The 18,328-nt window shown below is 44.4% G+C and overlaps 1 protein-coding gene across 1 annotated transcript in view; it reads left to right on the forward strand.

The window, feature by feature from the left end:
* Nucleotides 1-18,328, forward strand: part of LOC122788660 (nucleolysin TIAR-like) — an 859,280-nt gene that overhangs the window by 352,821 nt on the left and 488,131 nt on the right. The gene's annotated exons all lie outside the window — the stretch shown is intronic.

The raw sequence follows: 18,328 nt of genomic DNA on the forward strand, positions 1-18,328 counted from the left end.
GCATTAGGATCTTTGGCAGCAGCTGTTGTACTTCCCTTTGTGCGTTTCTTTGTGTGTTCTTCAATGGACTCTAGCTGTTCAGTGGTCCACTCTGTCAACCCTGTTCTTTCCAGTCAAGCTAACTCCAATTTGCAAATGACATTCATTGGTGGATTCAGTCAGATGTCATTCATCTAGGCCATCATTTTGTTTTGCCGTCTCCATGGGCCACAATGACCATGGATGCTTCCCAAGGGGGGGTGGGGCTTTTTGTTGGAAGGATGCTCCAAGGGTTGTGGTCCCCTCAAGATCAGTCTGCATGTCAGCTTGCTAGAAGTGAGAGCAGTCCTACTTGTGTTGCAGGCATGTCAAGATGCTCTCCCTCTGGGGACTACTGCAGTTTGTCTGAGAAACCCAGTCTTATCCCTTCTGAAGAGAGGCCATGAGTGTGTGGGAATGTGCGATCTCAGACCACTTTCCAATTGCAAAGCACATCCTGGGGAAAACCAACGTGTTAGCGGGCAAACTAAGCAGATCCATCTTGATGCAGAGTGGTCTCTCAACTATTCTATGGCAGAAAAGATCTTCTATCATTAGGGCCAACCTTGCTGCAAGTTTTTGCATCTCCCCACAAAAACAAGTGCAGCAGGTTGTTGTAGTGTCTTTCGGCTTTTCCCGGTTAGGGGTCGCCACAGCAGAACTCGCTAATGATTGACAGTAGATTTTTACGTGCTGAGTTGCCAGCCCTGACACACAACCTTCAATGTAGGTACGCCCATTCACGCACGTCTCCACACAGAAGATGCTCTAGCTGAGAATCAAACAGGACAATGTCTTACTGTGCGGCGACAACGCTACCGCAGTGCCACCACCGCACAGCTACTTTACTGTTATCCTCCCTTCCCTCTAGAGGCGGGGGGGGGGTCACTGAAAGATGCTGTAGTCCACACCCTGCACCCCTGCTCGTTATGCTTATCCCTCTGTTCCCTTAATTCCCAAATTTCTGCAGAAAGCAAGTCTGCTGAAGAGCTCAGTCATCCTCTTTGCCTTCTACTTGCCTCGAGAGGTATGGTTCCCCTTCCTGTGATCTCACGTTTGATATCCTCCATGGATACTGGAGTAGTCAGTCTCCGGATCTCCTGTCACCCATCAGGGATCCAACATATAGGCCTTCAAACTAACTACATGTTCCACTTCCAATAATGGCTGGACAGCCAGGCTTTCTTCTCCTCTACGTATCATTTTGGCTTCACAAAGAGTCTAAAAGTTTACAAGCACAAGTTGAAAAGATTTTCTCTTCGGGCGTTAAATAATGAGCTTGAGTGTCTGCCCAGTTTCTGCAGTCCTTTAATTTTTAGCCATCTTATTTAAAGAAGGAACTAGTTTCTCTACCATTAAACTATGGTTAGCAGCTATTTCTAATCTCCACACAGGAGACAGAAATTATTACTTGGCTTCATCCAAATTATGTAGAGCATTACTAAAGGGTATTTTTTTTCCTCCTCAAACTATATCCGTAAAGGATTCTTCACCTCCCTGGGATCTGTCAGTGGTGCTGTAAGGTCCAATTCCAAAACATTTTGAACATTCAGCTAAAAGTGATTTAAAATTCCTTTCTTGGAAAACAGTCTTAGTACCTATTACTTATGCAAAGAGGATAGCTGAACTCCAGGTGCTCTCCTCAAACTACTTGAATCATTTTTCATAAGGATAGGGTTACCTTACAGACGAACCTTTTTTTTTTTTTTTTTTTACCCAAAGTGGTATCTGCAAATCTGTTTTTTTACCAGTATTCTTTCCAAAGTTTTCAATGGAGAGTGCATGCTTCATCTTGATGGACCCAGACAACTATGCTTTTATCTTTAAAGGACAAAGCATTTCAGATAATCAGATAGACTATTGGCATCCTTTTCAGCAGAAAGACTAGAATTGCTAGTATCTAAGGTCACTTTAGCAAAATGGATTACAGACTGTATTTCTTGGATCTATTTTCAACAAGGCATGGCCTTGCCCAAATCTCTCCCTGCTCATTCGTCCAGGTCCATGGCTGCTTTATCTGCTTTTTGGTCTAGAACATCTATTGAGATTTGTGCAGTAGCTACAATGTTCATACCTTTATTATTCATTACAGATTGGATATTCTGTCTAGAAACAGAGCTGCTTTTGGTTCGGTGGTACTCTGGAATATCCTTTTATGAGGGTCACCCAAGATCAACATAGCTGGAGAGACTGTCCCATGGGTTGAGGAAGAATGAAAAGGACAACATCAGAGTTAAAAGTTACATACTTGCCATAACTAGGCATCTGTGTTGTGCATTTTCATTCTTCCTCAACTTTTTTCCCATCCATCAACCATCCTGTTTCTGGAGAGACCCGTAGGACTTTGATGTCCTTCAAGAATGCAACTGCAGTCATAACATATGGGTTGTACTGCCTCAGGCAGCCCTTGGTCGGCCGGATTCCAAAGTCTGGGTCCGACGTCGGCTGATGTCGCATTTCTTTCCGACATCAGTGCGGCTGGAGTATATAAGCATCAGCCGACGCCATTTTCTTTGGTCTTTATTGCCGCGCGGTGCCCGAAGCAGAAGCAGTTCGCAAGTGCCGGTTGGTCAGCTCCTGTATTCTTCGATCTGAAGTCATCAAAAAAGCTAAGTACCCCGTTGGGGACCTTTTCTTGCCTCAGCCGATGTCAGAAATTACTGAAAAAGTTAACAATTGTCTGTCTTGTGGTAAACAAATACCTCATAAGGATTTCCACTCTTACTGTCTTCCCTGCCTTGGCCCAGACCACGACATCTCGGCCTGTGTCGCCTGTGCTCGCTTCAATAAGCACACTCTCGGGCGCCGGGCGGAGTTCGCTGAAGACTTTTTCGGCGATAAATTTGCTTATACAATGCCGTCGGAACTTCCGACATCGCAGACTCCTAAGAAACGAAAAGACCGGGACCGACATCCTCGGCCCGCGTCTTCCACAGACTCCACGCCAAAACCTACCGTGAGTGCTCCGGTTCCCCCTGAGACGGTTATTTCACCGCTCCGAACCGAAGACGCCGCATTTCCGATACCTCCGATACCGGAGGCCACACCGACGCCAGTTATAGATTTTCCTCTGGATACTGAAACTGAGGAAATGCCCGAGACTTTTGCTGTAGATAAGGTCACTCCTGCACGTGGAGCTGCTAGGCCTCCTATGGCCATGTCTATTAAGGCCTGTACACGTGCTAAGGCAGCCAGCAAAACCAAGCACCTTACTGTTAAAGCCTTACCTCTGCCTACTCCTGAAACACAAATCATGACTGTGGCCGCAGACTTAATTTCCATGATTAGAGGTTCACAGGCCCATCCTGAGAGAGGATCCCAGCCTCCTTCTGATAAGAGGCCCCGGGTTGAACCCTCTGACTTTATCCCTTCAGATGAAGATTCTGAGGACTCTGTTCACTCCGATGGCCAGGAAGAGCTCTTCCAGACCTATGAGGACTCTGATGCAGAGGACTCCATCCCCTCGGCCTCCCTTCCTGAGGACATTTCTTTTGGGGAAGTTCTGCATACCATGAGGGAATATTTTAAGTGGCAAGGCCAGGAATATTCTGATTCCAGAAAGCGCCTTCGAACCCTCCTTAAAAAGCCCCAACACAGGCCCCTGGCTATACCTCCTGTGCTTGATGTTTTGGATGACCTATACTCTGACTCCAGTGTTACCCCGGATACTCTTCCTTCTGCTCCAGCCAAGCCAGACAGATATTATAGGGTCCCAGAAACATATTCTCATTTCTTTAGGGCCCATGCTGTTGATTTAGAAACTATTTCTCAGGGACCTAAAGGGGTTTTAGCATCCACCTCCAAAAATCCTTTGCCTTCCAACAGGGAAGCTAGGTCATTAGAGAGATGGGGGAAAAAGGTCTACACCTCCACTACTTCGAGAGCTCTGAATTGCCTCTTTCATATGTTTCAATATCAGTATTACCTGTTAGATGATTTACAGAAAACATTGGCCTCTCCTGAACCTTTAGACAGGAAGTCTTTGCAGGAAGCTGTACATAATTCTCAGCAAGTCAGCAATCACTTTCTGCAGTGTGGATATGATGCATTGGAAGCTTCATGTAGGGAAGCTATGACAGGGGCGGTCATTCGTAGGCATGCATGGTTAAAAGAACAACCTCTACCAGATCATGTTAAGGCAAAACTTCTTGATGCACCCTTGGAAAAGAACAAGCTTTTTGGTGCTAATGCTAAAGAGGTGTTAAAGTCCATCGAGGAAAAAGCAAAATCAGTTCAGACGGTCAAAGATTTCCTCCAGGTTTAGCCACCCAGATTCAGCAGGAATTGGCCTTCTAAAAACTGGTCCTTTCCTAATCCTGAAAGATTTCAAAGGGGTAAAAACAGGCGTGGCCGAGGAAGAGGACAATACAGAGGTTCTTACAGGGGACGACAATGGCAACCAGCAAACCAAAGAAGTGACACAGGGGTCTCCCCTGCCCCACAGGGACAATATCAATGACTTTCCTCTACTTCCGCTGACCAAGGAGCAAATAGAAGCTCCCTTGGGCGGAAAATTATCTCTGTTTTCAGACAATTGGCACAAATTGACAAAGGACAAACGGATTTTGGACATTATAGACCAAGGTTACAGGTTCCACTTTCATACCTTACCAAGAAAACAAGGCATGCCAAACCTACCACAAAACCAGAGGGCAGAGTCTATCAAGCAAATTTCTCTGCTTGCTCAGATCAAAGCAATAGAAAGAGTTCCACAACAAGAACAAGGCCAGGGGTTTTACTAAAGACTGTTCCTTGTTCCAAGAAAAGAAACTCAATGGAGACCAATACTGGATTTGTCCGCATTAAACACCTTTCTCATAGTACCAAAGTTCAAAATGCTGACTCTACAGCAACTCCTTCCCATGCTGGGCAAGGGGTCTTGGCTAATTTACTCTGGACCTCAAGGAGGCATACCTGCATGTCCCTATCAGACACAGCTGCAGAAGATACCTCAGATTTCTTGCAGGGCCAGAGCATTATCAATTCTCAGCATTGCCATTTGGCTTATCTACTGCGCCCAGAGTATTCACAAAATGCCTGGCTTCAGTAATTACTCATTGCAGGCTCCACGGGATACAAATTTACCCGTACCTGGACGACTGCCTCATACAAGCGGACGACAAATTGATTTTGACAAACAACTTGAACTATGTCATACAATTGCTACAGGCTCTGGGATACACAGTCAACTTCCAAAAGTCAAGACTTCAGCCATCCCAGCAAATCACCTTCTTAGGAGCCAATCTAGACACAGCCTCTCAAATGGCTTACCTGACAGAAGACAAGCAAGAGAAGTTAACTCATTATTTCAAAGGTTTTGCAAAACTCACCCAGATGACTGCAAGGAAATTCCTACAGGCCCTGGGTTACATGGCATCCTGCATTCTCCTGGTTCCATTAGCAAGACTACACATGAGAAAGTTTCAATGGTACCTAAAAAGCCTATGGTCTCAGCACAGCAACAACCTAGAGACAACCATACCACTCATTCCATGCCTACAAAAGGAATTCCTATGGTGGGCCTCTGTAAGCCAGGCAAACCAGGTATGTCATTCAAAAAACCTCAGATAACACAGACCATGACCACAGACGCCTCAGACCTTGGATGGGGGGCGCACATGGAGGGCAGATGTATACAAGGACAATGGTCTCCAAAGGAAACACTTCTGCATATAAACCAAAAGGAAATGCTGGCAGTAATGCATGCCATCGAGGCCTTTCGACAACAACTTCAGCAAGGCCATCTACTGATACGGACAGACAACACCACTGTGATGTGGTACATAAACAAGCAAGGGGGCACCCATTCTTACCCCCTTTGCAGACTGACAATGAATCTTTGGGAAAAATCACTGAGCCTAAACATACAGTTGCAATCTCAGTTTGTTCCAGGCAAAGACAATGTGCTGGCGGACAGCCTAAGCAGGAATTTCATAGATCCACACGAGTGGAGGTTACATCTGAAAATCTTCACACAACTCACCTCGACATGGGGCAGGCCAGAAGTAGACCTATTTGCCTTCCACCTCAACCATCATCTACAAAAATTCTGTTCAAGGACATATCCACAAGCTTGGAAAATAGATGCTCTTTCATTCAACTGGAACTCCCTAAAAATCTATGCATTTCCACCCCTGCCACTGATGACCACAGTATTACTAAAGATCAAAGCAGAGAGGCCCAAGGGGATCCTAATAGCTCCAGACTGGCCAAGACAACATTGGTATCCACTACTACGGAGCATATGTCACAACAAAAAGTGGGCCCTTCCCCAATGGTCCCTACTTTTGACTCAACACAACTTCAAAACAGTGCATCCAAACCTTCAGACGCTGCAGCTAACAGCCTGGGAGATTCCATGAATAAACCTCAATCTATCTCTCTCCAAGGAAGTTCAGCGGATATTAACAGAAGCTCGAAGACCATCCACCAGAAAGGTTTACTTAGCAAAATGGAAGAGATTCAGCATTTGGAATACCAGCAAGGGTCATGATGCATCATTATTGAACATCCCACTCATCCTGGAATATTTGGCAGATATGCTACAGAATGGACTCTCCTATTCTTCCATAAAGATACATGCTTCAGCTATTTCAGCCAGATATAACACTGATCCACCTGTGTTTTCACATCCTTTGTTAAGGCAATTCCTCAGGGGAATCAAGAACATTAAGTCACCAAGAAAGGCTCCAGTGTCAGCTTAGGACCTCAACTTTGTCCTAGAAAAACTGACTACCTCCCTTTGAGCCAGCAGCTTCAGTGGACTTACAATTTCTCTCATGGAAGACAGCTTTTCTGTTGGCAATCACCTCAGCAAGAAGGGTTTCGGAACTACAGGCCCTAATGGCAATACCACCGTTCATAATCTTTCAGAGACAGGGTCTCCTTAAGAACCAATCCTACTTTTATGCCAAAGGTGGTATCCAGGGTTTCTTTAAATCAAGCTATTCACCTGCCTACTTTCTTCCCCAATCCTGAGAGCAAAGGGGAAAGACTGTTGCATACCTTGGACATCCACAGACAACTTCGCTACTACCTGGACAGAACCAAGACCAGTAGGAAGTCTGATCAGCTTTTTGTAGCTTACGCCCCTGGAGTACAAGGAAAAGCAATTTCCAAACAGACTATTTCAAAATGGATTGGACATTGCATCAGATTTTGTTATTCCTTCCATGGGAAGAATGTTCCAGCCAATGTCAGACCACACTCCACCAGAGCTACAGCCACCTCTACAGCATTCTTAAGAGGGGTGCCTACAAAAGACATTCTAGAAGCTGCTACATGGAGCTCCGTGCATACATTCTCCAAACACTACAATCTCCCTTTATACTCCAGATCCAGAGCAGGCTTTGCTTCGGCAGTACTGCAGGGTTTGACTGCCACACCATCTCTTTCCTAGAGCATACCTCCTCCCCCAGCTAAGCTATGGTATTCAACCCATATGTTATGACTGCAGTTGCATTCTTGAAGGACATAGTACAGTTTTGTTACCTACCATAAATGTAGATGTCCGATAGATATGCAACTGCAGTCGGATTTTCCCTCCCTTCATACCCCTCTATGCCTTGGGTCCACTCCTATCCCTGTTTCTCTTAGCTGGGGATATCTGTTATGGTGTATCTGTTTATTGCTTACTTTGTCTGGAATCCTGTTTTTGTCTTCCAATTTGATTACAGCCTTCCTTGGAGGGCACCTGGCATCTGGGGCAAGAAACACTGAAGAAAATGGCGTCTGCTGATGCTTATGTACTCCAGACGCACTGACGTCGGAGAGAAATGCGACATCAGCCGACGTCAGACCCAGACTTTGGGATCTGGCCGACCGAGGGCTGCCTGAGGCAGGACAACCCATATGTTATGACTGCAGTTGCATATCTATCGGACATCTACATTTATGGTAGGTACAAAACTGTACTTTTTTGGAACCTACAGTTCCGGGTTTGAGCTTTTCGTTTCTTTTTGTCAGCTATTCCTGTCTCTGTGTGGCTATAGGGTCCTATGGCAACAAACTCTGTCTGAGGTAATGGGGATGGAATAGGGCATTACGGGTGGAGGATGAGCTTGAGAGCTGGATCCAAAGTCTGGATTATGAAGCTGAGTTAAATCCAAAGATCGGATCCAAACCCATGGGTTGAGAGAATGAAAATGGACAACAGAGATGCCTAGTTGTGGTGAGTACATAACTTTTAATGTTAAATTTGTATGTGAAAATTCCAAAGCTCAGAATGTTGACATTACAGAACCGGTTACTCATTTCTTCCATGAGTTTACTTGGGTAGGTAGATCTAAAAGATGCTTTTTACCTCATTCCCATAGCTTTAGGAAATTTAAACTATTACCCGTTTCTTGGTCACATATCTGTTTCATGCATTAGCCTTTGGTTTATCAACAGTTTCAAGGGTTTTCACAAAATGCTTAGCTCTGGTCCTAGCTTATTCAAGACCGAATGGTATTCACATCTTTCCTTAGACTGTTTGCTTATGTTAGCAAAAGTCTTTATCCAGATTTCGGTAGTCATTAACTTGAGTTATTTCTCTCGACCATACTGGGCTTCCAGGTAAATATTGTAAAATCTTTTTACTCCAGCTCAGGAGATTTTCTAGGTTGTTAGTTTAGATCTTTTCAGAAGGCATTTTTGACAAAAGAGAAGGTGGATTTATGTCTGGAATTTTTCCGAGTTTGTCAAAGAATTCCTCAGGATTCTAGGGTTCATGGCTTTAATGATTCTCATAATTTTGGTAGCCAGATAACACAGGAGAAATGTTCACTGCTTTCTTTAAAAAAGTATTATTTGGAGTATCAAGTTCCAGTCTTGCTTTTGTAAAAAGAGAACTGCATTGGACACCACATATTCAACATAATCCAGGTCTCCCCTTCTCTGTTCAGACCCCAAATAAAACTCTCATAACAGACTTGTATGCTACTTTGAGAGCAGTTTCCAGGGTGTTTTGAGTCCTTCAGACAGACCAAAATGCATTAACTTGAGATGATGGCTGTGATCCATGCCTTGACGTTTCTTCACTTATGGTTCCTAGGACCCCCTCGGGTATTAGATACTGTACCACGGTCATGTGATACATAAGCAGGGCGGTACAAAGTTGTATCTTCTGTGCAGGCTGGCAGTCATGGCTTGGGATTTGGCTCTTGATTAGCCCTTAAAGGATCTTGTATTCTTTTAGAACATAACATTGTGGCAGACAATCTGAGCAAGACCAGAGCAGACTAACAAACAAATTGAACGAAGTAGTTTTCTAGAAACTGGTCCACTTGTGGGGAATGCCATAAATATATGATGTTCTTCGTCTCACATTGCTGCAGTCATAACCTGTGGGTAGTCCGCTGTCCTCGGTCGGCCCGAATACCAAAGAGTTAGGCTGGCGCCGGTCATGGGCACCCGGAGCTGACGTCAGTACGTAGTAGTACTTAAGCGCATGACCGACGCCATATCCTCAGTCTTTCTTACCGCGTGGTCAGAAGCAGCGTTTGCAAGTGCCGTTCGGCGTTTTGAAATTTTCAGTTTTCGAGTTTCAGACCGAAGACCAAGTTGGGCTAAGTACCCCGTTGGGGAAAATCTTTGTCTTTTCTTGCCTCAGTTAATCCGGATGTCAGAAAAAGTTAATTGTATTTCTTGTGGGAAACAGATACCTCATAGGGACTATCATTCTTTCTGTATTCCTTGCTTGGGGCCTGAGCACGACGTAGTCGGGTGTCGCTTTTGCGCTAGATTTAATAAACGCACCATTAAACGCAGATTAGACTGTGCTAGGCTTGTTTTCGGTAAGCGGTGTAACTACAACATGCCGTTGGATCCTCCGACGCCCGCTACATAAAAGCGAAAAGATAAATCTTTAAGGTCTAAACCGGATGAGTCGTCCGTTGCGGACGCCGGTTCTATGGAATCTACGGTTGAATCTGTGGATCCAGCCGAGGTCTCTGCTGAATCCCAGGGGGAACCTTTACTTTTACAGGAGTTGGCCTCTCAGGAGTTATGTCAGGCCGAGGGTGCTTCTCAAGTTTCTGTGGTTCCATCCTTACAAAAGGTTATTAGGCCTTCTACTTCAGTCACTAAGGGCCCTGCTAAGGCTAGACCTGGTATTTCTGGTACGGGCCACAGCCCTAGTTCTTCGGGCTCTGTTCCTAAAAACATATGTTGAAAATGGCAGAGGATTTGATTACTTTGATCAGGGTTCTATGCCCCCTCCAGAGAAGAGGCCTAGGGTGGAGACAGATTTAGAGGGAATGGAGCATTCCTCAGATTACTCTGAGTCCTCAGCTGAGGGTATTCAGGATTTTCCTCCCTATTCTGATTCGGATGCAGAGGATTCCTGTCCTTCTGCTTCACCTCCAGAGGATTTTTCCTTTTCTGAAACCTTGCATTCCATGAGGGAGCACTTCAAGTGGGAAGGTCAGGATTTTTCAGATTCTCGTAAGAGGCTTAGGGAATTTTTGTTTTTGCCACAACATAGACCTTTGGCTATTCCCCCTGTTTTAGATGTTGTTCAGGATGTTTTTTCTGAAGCTTCCCTTAATCCTGATTCTTTACCCCCTGCCAAGCCAGACAGGTATTACAGAGTTCCAGAGGCACATAAATATTTGTATAAGAGTCCTAGAGCTGACCCGGAAACTATTATACAAGGGCCTAAGGGTGTCAGGGCTTCTGTGGTTAAGAATCCAGTTCCTTTGGATAAAGATTCTAGAGCGTTGGATAGGTGGGGTAAAAAAGTGTACACTTCTACGTTAGCTATGAGGGCTTTAAATTGCCAATTTCATATGCTGAAGTATCAGAACTTTCTGTTAGGTCAATTGAAATCTAAGGTAGATGCTTTATCTGAGGTTATAGAGTGTAAGGAATTGCAGGACTTGGTTCATGCTTCAGATCAAGTTGGTAAACATTCCTTGCAGTGTGGCTTCGATGCCCTTCAGGCTTCTTCCAGGGTGGCTGCTACTGGTTCAGTTATTTGTAGACATGCCTGGCTTAAGGATCAAAATTTGTCCGAGCATGTTAAAGCTCGGATTTTGGATGCTCCTCTTCAATCTGAAGTTCTTTTTGGTTCCCCATGTGGAGTCAGTTTTGAAAAAGATGGAAGACAAAGCTAAGTCTATGCAGACAGTTAAGGAATTTTTGCAAGTGCAGCCCCCTAAGTTTATCAGGAATTGGCCTGCAAGAGGATGGTCTTATCCTTCTTCGGATTTTCAGTCTAGGGGCAGGTCTAGACGTGGTAGGGGCAGGGCTCCCGCTCAGGCTTCTTTCAGACCTAGGACTTGGAGTTCTGCACAATCTTCTGGTGAGGGCAGGGGTCAGCCTTTTCGTAAACAGACCCAATGACCTGTATCTCCAGCTGCCAGATCCTTCCTTTCTGGCAGCTCCTCTAGGAGGAAAGTTGGCACTTTTCAAACAAAATTGGCATTTGGTCACCCAGGACAAATGGGTGTTGGACATAATAAATCAAGGCTACAAGTTTTATTTTCACACTTTTCCTCCTTTCAAAGGCATGCCAGATGTACGTCCTCAGCAAAGGCTGGAGGCTCAGGAACAAATTTCTTTGCTTTTACAGATGGGGGCAATCCAGGTGGTACCTCCGTCAGAAAAAGGCTTAGGGTTTTATTCTCGTCTATTCCTAGTGCCAAAGAAAGGAAACACTTGGAGGCCAATTCTGGATTTGTCCATTCTCAATACAAATTTATCCTTATCTGGACGATTGCCTGATTCTTGCTCAAGACAAAGACAAGTTACTTCAACAGCTACAGTATGTAATGGCAGTTTTAAGGTGCCTAGGGTATTCTGTGAACGAAACAAAGTCCAGTCTAGTACCCTCTCAGGACATGTGCTTTCTGGGTGTGAGACTGAATACAGCCTCTCAGATGGCTTTTCTGACCCCGGACAAACAAAGAACTCTTCACCTATACTTCCAGCAATTATCAGTACTGTCCAGGCTGACTGCAAGGACAGTCCTTCAAGCCTTGGGGTTCATGGCATCTTGCATTCTGGTACTTCCCAATGCCAAACTGCATATGAGGAAGCTACAATGGTATCTCAAAAGTGTATGGACTCAACACTGCCACGATTTGGACACTGTCATTCAGATAATACCTTGCATCCAGAAGGAATTCTTGTGGTGGGCACAGGAATGTCACCTAAACAAGGGACTCAGTGTGACCCGACCAGAGGCGAGTCAGATCTTAACGACGGATGCCTCAGACCTGGCTTGGGGAGCACACTTCAATGGGAAATGGATTCAAGACACGTGGCCTCCCAAACTACAGCATTTGCATATCAACATGAAGGAGATGTTAGCAGTTCAGTTTGCCCTGATGGCTTTCAAGGGCCTACTTCAACCAGGACAGGTGTTGATACAAACAGACAACACTACAGTCATGTGGTACATCAACAAGCAGGGGGGGACCCATTCTTACCCTCTCTGCAGACAAGCTATGATATTGTGGGAGACTGCTCTGGGTTTGCACATCACTCTTCAAGCACGGTTTCTGCCAGGAGCACAGAACTCCCTAGCAGATGTATTGAGCAGACAAATTGTGGATCCCCACGAGTGGAAATTGGATCCTCAGGTATTTCAACAGTTGACAGTGGCTTGGGGAACTCCAGACATAGAGCTGTTCGCTTCTCCTCTAAATTTCCAACTACCAAAATTTTGCACAAGGATGTTTCACCCAAAAGCTTGGAAAGTGGATGCTCTATCTTTCAGTTGGAACAACCTTCACATCTATGCTTTTCCTCCTCTGCCTCTCCTTACCAAGGTACTCTTGAAAGTCGGGCGGGACAAGCCTTGCATGATTTTAATAGCACCAGATTGGCCACGACAGCACTGGTATTCTCTGCTGAGGAGTTTAATTCAGGAGCCTCCTTGGCCTTTGCCACAGCTTCCTCACTTGTTGTCCCAGTCAAGCAGTCATTTGCTCAATGTCAGGGTGCAGTCCCTGCATCTAACGGCCTGGCGTATTCTGTTTTAGAGCCTGTGGGTTCTCAGCTTCCTCAACAGGTTTTAGATGTCATTTTGGAAGCTAGGCGGCCCAGCACTAGAAAAGTTTATGCTGATAAATGGAAGAGATTTTTTCTTTGGAGCACAACAAAGGACTTTGATGTCTCGGTACCTTATTTGAGTTTTACACTGCAGTACCTTACTGAATTACTAGACAAGGGTTTGTCATTTTCCTCTGTGAAGGTTCATGCTGCAGCCATTTCTGCTCACTATGATTGTGACCCTCCTTTATTTTCTCACCCTTTGTTTAAGCAATTTCTTAGAGGGGCAAAAAATATAAGACCCCCACGTAGAGCTCCTACTCCTTCCTGGGATCTCAATTTTGTGTTGAAGCTTACTTTGCCTCCTTTTGAACCTGCAGCTGCGTCTGAATTGAAGTTTTTGTCTTGGAAGACTGCCTTTTTGTTGGCCATTACTTCTGCTAGAAGGGTATCTGAATTGCAGGCTCTCATGGCAGTTGAACCCTTTCTGATATTCCATAAGGATAGAGATGTTCTTCATTGTTTTGCACAAAGGGGTTTCATCACACAGCTTGGAAAGTGGATGCAAGCTTCACTCTCTTCACAGCTACTTGGAGTTCAGTGCATACTTTCTCTAAGCATTATCACCCTTTCCTCTCTACTCTAAGTCTAGGGCTGGTTTGCCACAGCTATTTTGCAGGCATGTTGTCCAGCTCCTGCTTCTTTATGATTTGCCAGCCCTTCTCTTACCTCTGCTTTGGGATTCTATCTACCCAAGGACAGCAGTGCGCAATGTGGAATGAAGAACAGTTTTTTTTGTACCCACCAATGTAGATGTTAGTTAGAGACATTGCTTGCTGTCAAACATTCCTCCTCCTCCCTCTGTGTTTGTTGGTAGTTGTGTAGTTGGTGTTATATTATTTATATATTTTTATTATATTTTTGTATATATATTGTTAATTTGTTTGTGCAGGTATATTGGCCTTTGTTTTTTTTCTCTCTTCTGATCTGGGGGGAGAAAAAGACTGAGGATAGCCGTCATGCGTTAGTACCGCTGTACGATAGTCTGGCAGTAAGGCTAATGCGCCCTCTGGCCGACCGCCAGCCTCTGGTATTCGACTTGGGGCCGACTGGACAGCTAGGTAATGAAACATCAGGCAACAAGCAATGTCTCGGTAGTCATCATCATTTATTTTCTTTGCGCACTAACCCTACTTTCATGCCAAAAGTGATTTCTAATGCGGCCTTGAACCAGTCTATCCATTTGCCTACCTTTTATGCTGATCCCCAAAATAAGGGGGAAAAATCTTGCATTCTTTGGATATACACAGGCAGTTACGTTACTATTTGAGCAGAACTAAGGAGTTCAGACAGACTCAACAGTTATTTGTTTCTTTTGCTTTGGGTTCACAAGGGAAAGCTGTTTCAAAGCAGACTATTTCAAAGTGGATTGGTAATTGCATTGCTTTTTGTTATTCTCATCATGGGAAGAATGTTCCTGCTGGGATTAGACCTCATTCCACTAGGGCTACTGCCACTTCTACTGCTTTTTGAGGGTGTAGCTACTAAGGATATTTTGGAAGCAGCTACTTGGAGTTCAGTTCATACTTTTACTAAGCATTACCATCTCCCTCTTTACTCCAAGTCCAGGGCTGGGTTTGCCACTGCAGTCTTACAGGGCATGTTAGCAGCCCCTAATGCTTTTTAGTTTGCCAGCCTCCCTTTTCCTTTGCTTTGGGATTCTACCCACAGGTTATGACTGCAGCAATGTGAGACGAAGAACATAGTACAGTTTTGTACCTACCATAAATGTAGATGTTTGAGGATCCACATTGCTGCAGTCCTATTTTCCCTCCCTCCTTCCCCTCTTTGGTTTGGGGTTGTTGTTGTTATTGTTCCTTGGGGATAATTGTTATTTTCTCCTTTGTGGCTCTGGCCTTTTCTTTTTAAGGCCTTCTGACATCTGGGGCAAGAAAGACTGAGGATATGGCGTCGGTCATGCGCTTAAGTACTAATTCATACTGGCGTCGCCCGGGCGCCCATGACCGGCGCCAGCCTAACTCTTTGGTATTCGGGCCGACCGAGGACAGCAGACTACCCACAGGTTATGATTGCAGCAATGTGGATCCTCGAACATCTACATTTATGGTAGGTACAAAACTGTACTTTTGCCTCCTTTCAAAATGGACACTTAAGCAGATTTTTTCCCCCCTGACTGCTTAAAAACTTGCCTGGAAAATGGATGCATTTTCATTGATGTCCTGAATTAAATCACCGTTGCATTATTTCTGCCATGTGGGTTGTCAGTGCTGATATTTTGTTGCTATGTGGGTTGTCAGTGCTGATATCTGGCAGGGGTGCCAAAGCTGTACTTTCTTGAGGTCGTACATCCGCATGACCTTAACTTGTATGTTGGGGTGCAAAGACCGATATGAGCTTGGATTCTTGGTGTATTGCTCTGTCACCCTGACTGTAGGTCTTGCATCCGTCAGACTGATTGCTACTTGGTCGTTAATACCCTTGCTTTGATGTTTATCCAGATAAGTGCTCCTTTGAGTAACCTTCCTTTTGTGCTGTTCTTTTGGAAGTTGTTAGATGTCAGCTAGGAGGAATAAGCATGAGAGTGGTTGGCAAGTTCTGTACAAGGACTTGCATACCAAGTGTTTTTTTATATAGGCCTGGAACATTATCACAAATCTTGCTCAAATCTGTCAGTCATACATTTCCAAAAACTTGGAGTCGAAGCTTTCCACTCAGCACCTTTCTAGAAACCCAGCATCATGTATGCTTGGCCCAGTCCAATTTGGATGACTGTGCAGCCACTGACACCCCCCCTGCCACTGAAGAAAAACTAGAGGTCTTTAACGGATCCGCAGTCCAATGTTTGACTCCATACCAGATTCCAGAACCTGTGGTACATCAGGTTACCTCTCAGTTGCATGCTAGAGAGACCCCGTTGGAGGCCAGTATGACTCCTGAGGCCTTGCGTATTGCTATGTTCAATGAACTGCATCTCATTTCCGAGGGACCACATGGTGTGTCTCCAATTTTAGTTAGGGAAGTAATTCTCTAATAGAAGTTAGTTAGAATTCTGAACCTCTGCATCTCATCCAGCCAGGCATCGCGCTTAAAAAGGAAAAGCAGAAGACTAGGCATGTGACCTCTTCCTCCACAGCTAGGGAAAGAGTGTGGATACACTTCTCACAGGGGTTGTTCAAAGCTGTTGTGACTTTGAAACCTCCCCCTTGTGGGCGTTCTCAACCACAGGCTGCTCCATAAAAACCTGCCTTGATTTGCTCTTCTGAAGTACAGTATTACAGTTCTGACCATTGTCTGGAAAATACCTCTTGCTGCATTCTCTGGGAAAATCTCTTCCAATGAAGTGGACTCCTCACCGGATCCTCCTGTTGTCTGCTAGAAAATCTTACACAGTTGAATAGAAAAGGTCTTCCTAATTGTACCTCACATAGTGGAGCCACTCTATCACAAGTTCCTGCTGTACTACAGTATCTGTGCAAGTTACTTCAGTTAGACTTGGCTTACTGTGTTATAGCTCACCTGTCTGCTATCAACGCCTGCTTCCTTCTTAGCTCTCCACTTGCTAGGGTATTCAAGCTTTTCCTCTCAGAAATCCTGCATCTTAACCCACAAAAGAAACCCATCTCTTCCCATGGGATCTTAATTTTTTTCTAGAGAAGCTTATACTGCCTCCTTGTGAACCAACATTATTTGCTTCTCGAAATTTCTATACTTGGGAAAACTAGTCTTCCGTCCTAGTAGAGGTAAGAGTCAGGTTAACTGTCATGGTTAATCCATCCTTCATGTCTAAGGTAGTGAACAAACTGTCACGCAGCCAGGCTGTTCACCTCCCACTTTTCTCCCTCTGTTTTGTGGACTGGGAAATCATGCATTCTCTGGACTTTTACAGGCAACTCCGATTTTATCGGCACCAAAATAAGTCCTTCAGAAAGACTGATTGATTTATGAGCCCTAGGCTGGGCCAGCTGGTCTCCAAAGAAACTGTTGCAACTTTGCTTTCCAAGACATTTTCCTGCTACTCGCAGTATGCCAAGATCTTGACTGCCTAAAGTACATTCTACAAGGGTAGTGGTGCCCTCAGGGAGGCTTCCACTTGGTCCTCTGTACACACCTTTACCAGACACCACAAAAGTGATGCTTCGTCTAGATCCAGGGCAGCCTTTGCTAGGTCAGTCCTCTCCAGACTTCTGGACAATTCTTCCACTTAGTAGCCAACCTCCCTTCTTCCTCCTATAACTCTGGGAATCGCTCCTCTGTCAGGAATACTGCAATAGTGATTTTTCATTAAACAAAGAACATCTTTATTGAATTATCACTTATGACACAGGCAAGTCATACATTTATGTAAGTGAAAACAAAACCATATTTATGTATTTTCATTTGCAAACATTATACGTCACACAGTTTTCTAAACAGTCATTGTCAGTTGAACGTTATGTAGCTCATTCAATTCCTGCCTTCCTTGAAACCACATTCCTTCTCCTCCAAAACATTCTGCATTTACTGTTTCCACAGTTCCTGTTTTTTCTATGTAATTTGCTCTTAGCCTTTTCTAAAGATTACCACTTCCAGTTCTTTTATCTGTTTATATGTTTGCTTCTTCTAATGGTACTTTTTTGCAGTCACCAGAATTAAACTCTGCAAGGCTTTGTCTAGGCAATTCAGATCCTGTATCACAGCTCAAAAAATAATTTCCTTAATACACCAATTTGCTCACCCAGTATTTCTGACAAAGTAGTCTGCATGGGGAGTTTTTTAAAGTCTGCCACCTCATTACACCCAGAAAATATATTCCTAGTTACCTGCAACAGTGATTTCAGTCAGGATATAGTACAGTTGTCCAGGAACTTACCATGACAATAGATGTCCTACTGATCACTGTTGCATTATTTCATCCTACCCTTTGTCCCTTTTTCTCTACCTCGCTTCTACTTTTATTCTCATTCTTTGCTTTTTTTTCTCTACTTCACTTCTGCTTTCGTATTCATTCTTTGCTTTAACCTCTACTGTTTTATGGGAGTGGGGAAGTTTTCTTACCTGTTTGAACTACTCTTCCTAAATGATCAGTCTCCCTGTCTCAGTATTCAGGCCGCTGGCTTGGAGATTAGTCTGAGCATCCATGCTCGTACATCCGTCTTAATACCTCACTGCATATGAGCTGAGGTCATTCATCAGACGTATGACCTTGGGAAGGTAAAGTTTTAGTATGTCAAAAGTGACTACCCATATGTCAGAAATATTGCAACAGTGATCACTAGGACATCTGTTGTTAGGATAAACTCTTAAACAACCGTACTGTCTTATGCGTTTCTAT

The sequence above is a fragment of the Protopterus annectens genome, chromosome 14.part0 (genome assembly GCF_019279795.1).
Source record: "Protopterus annectens isolate FY-2018-M chromosome 14.part0, PAN1.0, whole genome shotgun sequence".
Classification (NCBI taxonomy): domain Eukaryota; kingdom Metazoa; phylum Chordata; order Ceratodontiformes; family Protopteridae; genus Protopterus; species Protopterus annectens.